The sequence below is a fragment of the Orbicella faveolata genome, unplaced genomic scaffold (genome assembly GCF_042242905.1).
Source record: "Orbicella faveolata isolate gen_17 unplaced genomic scaffold, um_ofav_v1 contig_48, whole genome shotgun sequence".
In the NCBI taxonomy this organism is placed as follows: domain Eukaryota; kingdom Metazoa; phylum Cnidaria; class Anthozoa; order Scleractinia; family Merulinidae; genus Orbicella; species Orbicella faveolata.
Window position 1 is genome coordinate 8,419,789 of NW_028301578.1, and position 8,776 is coordinate 8,428,564.

The 8,776-nt window shown below is 40.3% G+C and overlaps 1 non-coding gene across 1 annotated transcript; it reads right to left on the reverse strand.

Moving 5' to 3' along the window:
• Window positions 1-8,324: 8,324 nt before the first annotated feature.
• On the reverse strand, window positions 8,325-8,397 carry Trnas-uga (transfer RNA serine (anticodon UGA)). The gene has a single exon. It is a non-coding gene; the product is annotated as a tRNA-Ser (tRNA).
• Between the last annotated feature and the right edge of the window lie 379 nt (window positions 8,398-8,776).

The window sequence follows — 8,776 nt, forward strand, 5'->3', positions numbered from 1 at the left end:
AATCAAGATCTCTGACTGTAATAGCTTCAAATGAATAGAATCCGTTGTACAACAGCTCTTTGACATATCGGAGTTCTCCTTCCGACAGCTGAGTCTGTGAAGTAAAAATTACGTTTCTTGTGATTTGTAACTTTACTATGTATGCGAACCCGGAAGTTGAGAGAAATCGAGTCTTAGCCTACCTGTGACTTAACAGCCAAAACTGTGACTGCTGCATCAATAACATTTGAAATTGGGTGTCCTCGCTTAAAATGTTCCCTCCACTCTAACAGAATGTCAAGGGAAATCAACACTTTGTCGCTGATGTTAAGGAGACCTGAAAACCCAATATTTTAGTGTTAAAAATAATAAAATGAAATTGTAAAAATATTGAAGGGCCGCAGGCAGGATAAAACATGGTAAAATTTAAAAATGATCTCTGGCTGAAACGATTAGAAAATTACAAGCTTTCGACTGCCTGAACCACAGAAAAAAAAGGACATTCAAAAAGAAAAAAGAACTGTCAACACCAGAAAAAAAGGAACATTTCAGAAAAGTCAAAGCAGCGGCAAAGGCTCAAGGATTGTAAATCCTGGTCACACGATCACGCTATTGAATTTAAAAAGGCTTCTATCATTGATTAATGTGGTTTTAAAACAAGAAAGACAGTGGAAGCGTGGCATACCAAACTGACTCCCAGTGCAGAGAGCAAAACATTCAGAATGATTTTCGTTTTTATTATTTCGCAATTTCACGCAATTTTATTCAATTTTTTTTCTTTTTCTTTACTTCTTGTCATTCACATTTTATCCGTCGAAGACTGTAGTTCAGACAGTCGATAGCTTGTGTTTTTTAACCGTTTCAGCCAGAGATCGTTTTTAAATTTTAAAAAGAATTTGCCTTTAAATTAACTGATTTTATTTTTGTCTCTCGAGGCTGTCGTTGTACACTGCGAGAAAGAACACAACACAGTAGGTTAGAGGATATTATCAAGCGGAGAGAAAACACATCTCTAATTAGTAAATATAATACATCTGAAATTATAACATCAATAAAAATTGGTTAAAAATAATATCGTCTCACCCATTTTGAGTGTGTCAGCTTGATGCATGGCTTTGCAGCCTGTACATTGCCGAACATAAATAGATACCATCCTAAATGGATTCATTTTTGTGAAGAGATAAGCCTTCCCTTTGACTTCTCCGTTTGATCCAGGGTGGTAACGCAGGGATCCTAGCACCGAGCCACAGTCACACTTCCCTTCTTCGGGGGCAAATTCCAGCGGCCAACCCCCTTGATTTGGCACTCCAAGAAGAGTTATGGCATCGAGGCGATCAATAAGACATATCGTTTCCTTTGGTATTTCGTAGGGCAAAGCTCTATTGGAAATAACCTTTATGGTCGCTTTTCTCGATGCGCTTGAATACTCTGTTGCAGGTTGAGGTGCCGGAGGATCAGACTGACTGCTGGGCCCTGCCACCGCGCTAGGGTCAGATGGTTCCTGTACAGATTGATCGTCAGGAAGCTCCGAGAACACCTTTTGTGTTACCTTGTTGTACAACAACAGCAAATGCAGATGAAGGCAAACACCTTTTTGCTTCCCTTTTTTGCATCTTGCAACGCACGCCTTGCAATCTTTACTTGCACACAACAGGTTTGTCCCCTCTTTTCGTACGTGGCAGTAACCAATAGTGTTAGTTGCTGTTGGAGAACCATACACCACAAATCTGTCCTCACAAACGGTGATAACGGCAGGAGAAGCTGTCTTTAGACTTTCAACAACCTTTTTCATTTGTGTTTGTACAATGTCGCCGGCCTCGTAGTTGCCAATGTCAAAGTCTGTCGGTGTCCAAATGTCCAAGGGTTTTGAAACGGGGCCACTTTTCACAAGGTTAACATGCTTACAAGCAAACATTTCTGCCCTTTCACCAGACACGAAGACTGCCCTATTCTTTAAACAATCAGGATGCAAACAGATCCAATTTAATCCTTCTCTAACAGTCAGGCAGCGATCATTTCTAGAGCTTGTTTTTGATGAATATACGTTTGTTATAACCTCGACGGCATCTGGAATTGGAATTGACTTTGCTTTTTTGGCTGCGGCCGCGGACGGAACGTACTTCCCACCAAGGTAAAATCCACATTCGCAAAACTCTGGTTTGTACTTGTTTGCGTACTCATGCTGGCAGGACAAGCAAGTCCCTTTCCCTCTTTTGGACATTATCTAAATACGGCAAGAATACTCAAGTTCAGAGAAATGCCCCATTTGGAATATCAATAATCATTGCAAAGGTTCATTTAGCACTGCTGGGTCGCCTAAACCGGCTTCCATGACCCAAAAGCAATGGTTGCGGTGCTGTCAAAGAGCATTATTTAAAAGTAACCCTTTATGTGCCAAACGATCACACCGCGATCGCAATGCCAAAATTGTACTTACCTAATTGCTTTCACACGGATATCAGACACGTCTGTGCAAGTTAGAAAATTGAAGTATTTTTGCGCAAAACGGCAAATGCAGTGTTTACTGGAGTAAAAGTTTTGTCTCCAAATATTTGTGCCTTTCAGTTCTTTCAACTGATAATAGGACGGTTTCTGGCACCATCTTGGTTGAGGGGCAAACTGGGCAATAATTTTTGTGAATGTATTGAAAAGCCTTTTTGCGCAGCAAGTATAATTTAAATGTTATTACTAGTGTCACTTGTTGTCAGAAAGTTGTATTTGTAGCTACTAGCCTTTTATATTAGCATAGACGAGCCAATTGTTATTTTGGACTTGATGCTTGATAATATAGTTTGAAGACGATTGACGTTCTCAAGCCTTTATGAGTGTATACAACGTACAGAGATACCCAGCAGAATATTTTATCGATCAAATTTGCAACGGGGATTGTGGGGAGGGCGGAGGGGGGGGGGGGGTGGGGGAGCGTCCCAGCTGTATTGGGAGACGAGTTGAATAATCTCAGGGCTTATAACAACCGGAATGTGTCGTGGGAAAGTTAATTTTGATTGGGTAATCCTTCTCATATTTGCGTGATTGCTGTTATTAATAGCCCTTTTTGATCTCGCATCATGGAGTCTTCCGATATAGAGGAAGAAGTAAAGTAATTCATTTAACTTAAATTTGATTATTACTAAATTTCTCCAGTCAAGCAGGTAGCAAATTTACGAATACTTAAGCGCTTTCATATGAATCTTAGCAACTTATTTCGTATGAATCTTAACATCCCGTAAAACCCCACATGATGTTGTATAAGCCCAGGGCGTGTGACCGAAATTTTTACGGTATGTGTCGTGGGAAACGTAACTCTGATTGGCTAATCACACTCATCTGGGTGATTGGTGTTATTAATAGTCCCCTTTGGATCTCGCATCATGGAGTCTTCTAATGTGGGGGAAGAGGTAAAGTAATCTAACGTTAAATTGATTATCATTGCCTTTTTTCCAAGGAAGCAGGTAGCAAATTTATGAGTACTTAAGCGATTGGGCATGAATATTAGCTACTAAATTTCAGACAATTCACCCAACTGAATGAAATCCGTATTCTACAGAAAACACGTGTGAAGAATGCCTTGATACTAAAATTGAAATAGTTCTTTCTCTTCCTTAAACAGCCAGATGTGCAATATCCTTGCTTACCTTTAGCGAAATTTGCTTCTTTGATTTATCTTGAGTTTTTTTACGTTTCCATGGCCTTTTATCAGCGATTTCAAAGATTCGTATTCACGCAGCGTAATAACACATCCAGATCCTTTAAATATCCCACGGGTAACCGTGAGCGATCACATGTTCACCACAACGAATGAGTGATTTTCATACTACCTTCCCATGAGTCCTTCAGAAAAAAAATTGTACGCGCACCTTTTTTGAGCGAACCGCCACAAATTTATGACGAAGAAAATCTTCCAACAAGAAGTAAGAGTTGGCTCGACATTTTTGCAGAAAAGGTGAAGGGCAGGGGAGGGGGTGAGGGACAGAGAATAAAATAAATAAAGGAGGAAAGGGCGTTGCCGCTTTTCACCGTGATATTGTTTATTTCAAAATAAAAATTACCTTGCTTGTGAGATTTTAGTTTCATCAGACATAATTAATCCTCTAAGAATGTGATGGTTTAGAAAATTTAAGTTCGACAGTGTTCTTCGTTTTGTAGTAGATCACGTTTAAATTTCCAACCTTTTGCGTTTCGTGACATTAAAATGGCGACTCGAAAGGGCTGTCGCAAAGTCAAAAGATGTCTCATCGTTGAAGGTTTTGCTCAGCCTAACACAATCCACTAGAAATCAACGAATACCACTAATGCTTAGCCACAAGCTACAAATCACGTAATTCTAGCTGAAAACCTCGCTTGCTTACCCCTGATATTCATTCGGCTATAGAATTCGTCGTTTATATGCAAGGACGGTGTTACTCGTAAAAGATCCCAAGATGGTAATTGGTGCGACTGGGCCGATTTTGAGTTGAAATTCGTCGCTCAGTTAGACCAAGAGGACGCCGTGGAGGGTAGATGGGTCGTGGAAATAAGCTCTGTTGTTAGTCAGGAATTAGTAACAAGGTATTTGTATTTTTTTTTTTTTACTTAGATTGCACGTCACGATCATAGACTGCTTACTGCATAGTTTGACGTTTAAAGGTTTCTTTTCAGCATTTACTGTGGAATTATACGTCCCTAATCTACTTTGAGGGGAGATAAACGTGATCAGTATGTGATGCACTCGATTTTAAAAAGAGAGCCTAGGAATCAGTGATATATGAAAGAAACCGCTAAGTTATTTTCTTTTTTCGCGAGATTAGTTTAATTTCAGAATTCTTACCTTCGTCTGTCAACCAATTTCTACCTTTCTCGAGGAGACCAGCATAAATTTTATAACTAAAGCCGTGAGAAAGTGTTAATCCCTTTTTAGCTTATTTCCCTGCTATTCTTTTTTCTCTTGGTTCAGGAAAGCGATAATCTCGTCCAGTGCATTTGAGTCGGGAAGGACTCGGTTAGTCAGTGCTTTGCGCCAAGCGTATGGAGGAGGAACATTCACTATATTTGGGGATTGTACCCCGAAGGATGTCATTAGCTTTTACAAAATGCTCAAAGACGACTTCGAATTTGGCGATTGTATGACCATCCAAGAATTAAAACACGTGGGGTACCAGGGAGATGGCTACTGGGTGTTGTCAGAAAACGTATGTAGGATGTCACGTAAATCAAAGTAGCTCTTTCTGCTTCTTTTCTCCAAGGTTTTATTTTTGTACGCACTATCGGCCCCCTCCCGGGGAGAAACTCCCATATAAAAATGACGGGGTTGCTCGTCGTACCTTTTAGGGGTTTAAAACAAAAAACCGGTTTTGGTATCTCTTAGGGTGTTAAGTTCCACAGCGGGAGCTTTTGCGGTACCAAAAAGGGTATTAAGCTAGAAGAAAATTTCAGGAGATAATGTATAATGGATTATGTAAGATGTAGTATCTCTTGGGGGAGAACGATTTTCAAGCCACGCCCACAAAATAGGATCTTGGTACCTCTTAAGGTTTCTTTACAGAATTTCCGACGAACATCCCCCTCCCTTTTGTATGGGAGTCCCTCCCCGGGACTACCGGTGCCGATAATGTCAGCGATGTTCTTTTTTTTCCTCTTACGTTCGGAATCTCTTGCATAATTAAAGCAAAGTGCTAAGGTCAGTTTCGTAAAGAGTGATTGAACTTTTTGGCAGGACTCTCTGCAATGTTGGGGAGATTTGGAACGAATTTTTTACGATAACTACAGTTACTGTATTTCTTGATATGGTTTTCTTTTTCAACAGCTCCACATTTTAGATGGACGAATAGTCGAGGAGAACGCGCAAAGAAAAATATTTCATCCGTCATTAAGTGATCTTTCCGTTGAGATAGATTCTTGTCTTCTACGCGAGGATTCCTTGGCAGAGGCAGTAAAAAGGTAAAGGCTTCTGTTCTGTGTCCCTGAGTCCTTGTAATTTGTGGAATAAACAAAGAAAGGAGAAGCTAAACCTTACGGTATTAGAAAACAGACATGCATACTAGACGTGGAAGTCGTTATCGGTAGGATCGATTGGGTCGCTATTTTCGCACTGAGTTGGAACTACTTAACTAAAGAAAACGAGGTTTTATTTTGCAAATGGATGGTGCTCCATGCATGTTCCTAACAAAAAAAGTACACGCCCAGCCACAATAGCAGGTATACCAAATTTATAATTAACCATGTAAGGGACTGTCAAAAATCATGCGGTTAACTACGTCACAATACGTGAGACATGCAACTCTAAGTTCTAAGGCAATGAAGAGAATCAGGTGTTCACTTATATCAGTTGTTCACGTCGTTACAATAGTTGTAACACGGAATCATAATGTTGAAAGGTCAAAACAGTTAGGAATTACTTATGCAATGCAGCAACTCTGAACATTTTGTCCCTTTCTTCCTCCAAAGTTACATCGCCTTGGGGCAATCGCTTGATGCCAACTATTCGTCCTTCGTGCTGGCCAGTGCCTTCGCAGTCTGGAGGACAATAAGGAGTGCCCATGTTGCAGTCTCTGGTACATGTACTTACATTCTATTAACTAAACTTGCCTGAGAAACAATTATAGAGTTATGGACTTCAGAAATTTAAGCAATTTGACAAGAACATCAAGTTCCGATTTGGAACAAAACCGCTTTTTCACCAAGATTCTCGTTGAAAATGTAAAAATGAATTACATAACTGATATTCAGTCTTATTAAGTTGCTGATGTAATACAATTTTTCGTGTAGATGAAGGCAACGTGGGACTCATTACGAGTGGAAACCTCATGAATGTAGGAAAATCAACTTCAGCAAAGATTATTGCTAAGGCAATGGGACTTGTTGGAGAAAGTCATCCCCTGTTAATGGCTGGGGGTGACGGTATCACGTCTGGAACGTCTTTGTAAGTGTCATAACAAGTATCGCTAAGAAAACGTTTGAGCACAATTGTGTTATGAATGTAGACTTTTATTTAATGTCTGAGGCACTTTCATTTATTTAACCAGAGATATAGAACAAAACCAAATTTTCGTTTTCATGCGATCCCTCATACTTTGTGCATAATTGAACTGATTTGCTAAAATGGTGAATCCTGGGTCTCTCGAGAGGGGTCTACCAGCGCGGGCTCCTTTCCTGAACAGCGACTGGTAACCAACCTATTCCACTTTAAGTGGTATTTCTTAGTAGTCAAATAAAGCTCGAGCCACGCTCAGATTGGTCTCCTTTAGGGGTTTAATTCACATTTTCTGAGCAGCATCCTCGAAGTTTTCACATGAGAGTGTCCCCTCAGGGTTATGAATAAGTCATAAAAACATCTTTTAGTTACGTTGGATTGCTACTTGTATTCATTTCACACTTAGAAAAGTACTTATGGAACGAATGAGCAAAACCACTTGGTTGGGCATTTTAGACGATGCCAGATTTACCGCTGCAAATTCAGAGTTCCTTCTGCAGCTACAGGGAGGTCTGTCTCAGGGTTCAAAGAATACTGGGAAGAAAATGCCACGTGGGAGTCTCTTGTTGACTTCAAACCAACTAGTACCAGAAAGGTATCAACATGTGTTAATCAAAACTTTATAATTAATTGCAACAATTTATTAGCATTCGTGATCATCGTCTCGAGAGGTGAGCCATTTTCACTAGAATAATGGTAAATTCCTGTATATTCGCAGTTTTGTTATGAAATAGATGGATATGTGGAATTGTACCGATTGTGGTTTTTATACTGTCACGGAATCAATTCAATTTTCAGACTGGAGGGTAGGGTATTAGTGTTCCCATACACTAATAGCTACCAAGCGGAAAACCGGGCAAGGAAGGAAGCAGAACTTGGTAAATTGCGGGTTCTGGTCTCAGAGCAAAAGGTACCCTTATTTTCTTATTACTGGTATACGAGTTCAGTCCTATTGAAGTGCGTTACTTCCCTCTTTGCTGTAAATATAACCAGTTTTATAACCCATCAAATATTTTCGTCGTTTTCGAGCGATTGGTCAACGCGTCATTTGAATAAATATTCCCCAACTTCTCAAAGTTCACAGTTTTCCGAGAGCGCAGCTCTCGGAAAACTTTTTGCTTCTCGGAAAAGATAATGTTCGTGGACAAATATCCCAGCATATTTTTGCGCCAAAGAGAGGCTATTGTTTGTATGTTGTTGTTTGTTTATAGTGGTCAATGCGCTTAGCTACACCTAACTAGTTCACAAGCATGCCACTTTAACTGAAAGAAACAAATATATCGACTAAACATAAAAGGCTTAAAAATCCCAACTGGCGGGAGGCAGACCAGTTGGCTATTTACAAGCATGACTGAGGAGTTGAACTAGGGTCTACCGAGAAACAACTCCAGCTTAGTGGTCAGAGCGGGACTTGAACCCGCGGCCTCCGGATTTCAAGTCCGGCGTCCTAACCACTCGGCCACGCTGCCTCCTTATGTAATTAGACAGTATGATAGAATGACGTGTATTGCTTTCGTAATTTAGGGATTATTGGCTGCTTGGGCTATAAAATATCATCGCCTCTGGAATGTCGGAGAAGAGCAAGGTCTGGTGTCCAGACTAACTGAGGTGCTCAGGTTATTGCTGCCAAACTGTTATGATAGGTGGTATCGTGGGATGGCAGCAACAATGTACACTTACGCAATGGTAAGTTGTTTTTAGGTATCAGAACGACAGGGCAGAACACAAGTGCGCCCCGATTTTAACACTATATGTTCCATGAGCGTGAACACACTCCAAGTTTTGAAAATCCAATTATGTACCTTTACTATTCTGTTTAGTTGGAACAGGTCTCGGCCGCCGAGCCTT